At 49.5% G+C, this 1,017-nt stretch overlaps 1 non-coding gene across 1 annotated transcript; it reads right to left on the bottom strand.

Annotated features, from left to right (window-relative positions):
* Window positions 1-168: 168 nt before the first annotated feature.
* Window positions 169-323, bottom strand: LOC143176433 (5.8S ribosomal RNA). Its single transcript, XR_013000982.1, has one exon. It is a non-coding gene; the product is annotated as a 5.8S ribosomal RNA (ribosomal RNA).
* Window positions 324-1,017: the final 694 nt, after the last annotated feature.

Raw genomic sequence — 1,017 nt, 5'->3', positions numbered from 1 at the left:
CGCGACAAACGCCGACGAGACACCCATCGTTCGCTCGTACGTAGCATCCTTCTCTTAACCCGACTCAGAAACGTTCTTTGCGCCCTTCGGTAAAAAAACGTTCGATCCGAAGAGGTGAACGACGGCGGGGATTTGACAGAGCTACGCAAGCAGTGTATGGTACGTAAACGACCCTCAGCCAGGCGTGGTCCAGGAATTGTATCCGTGGACCGCAATGTGCGTTCGAAATGTCGATGTTCATGTGTCCTGCAGTTCACACGTTGACGCGCAATTAGCTGCGTTCTTCATCGACCCACGAGCCAAGTGATCCACCGTTCAGGGTAATCGTATAAATTTTATATTTCACATATATAATTTTATTCTCATTTGTTCGACCTAATATCTCTCTTCTTTCAAAGAGAAGATAAAAGTTGATACCTGAATCTCCGACCAGCGCGCGAAGGAGATTCAGGCGTCGCCTTGGAGACGACACCGAAGCCTTTCGAGACGAAAAACGTTCAAGTAATATGTATATATTTCTCGACGTTCCGGGCGTATAGTGCATTCAAAAACCCGCGAAAGACGCAGAAGACTCGCACGCGTGGAAACGACGGGGATATATTTTGTATCCTACCCGATACTGAATCCATCGCGTGCAGTCGACCCTCGCGTTCTTCCGATCAGACGCATCTATTGTTGCGCGCATGTTTTCGCGTCGCATCGCGCGAAACGTTGCACGAATCGTACCGATCGATCGATTGAAAGCAAATAATGAAAAAAGACTTCACAGCTGGCTCTTTGCCGGTCATTCGTCCCATGTTATCTCTTGCCGCGAAATTGGCGCGCAAGAGTTGGGTGTCAGACGCGCGGCTTTAAAACGAGCTTCACGGCCGGTCCCTTCGTTACCGCTTTCGTTCTTTCTCTCGGAACGACCATGAACGAACACGACGAGCGACGCTACGGCATACACACGTCCACGGATTCGATTAAAAAAACAGACTTCACAGCTGGCTCTTTGCCGGTCATTCGTCCCATATT

Source organism: Nomia melanderi, unplaced genomic scaffold, assembly GCF_051020985.1.
Source record: "Nomia melanderi isolate GNS246 unplaced genomic scaffold, iyNomMela1 scaffold0544, whole genome shotgun sequence".
Lineage (NCBI taxonomy): Eukaryota > Metazoa > Arthropoda > Insecta > Hymenoptera > Halictidae > Nomia > Nomia melanderi.
The sequence above is the reverse complement of the archived record's forward strand: the minus strand, read 5'-3'. Positions and strand labels throughout refer to the sequence as shown.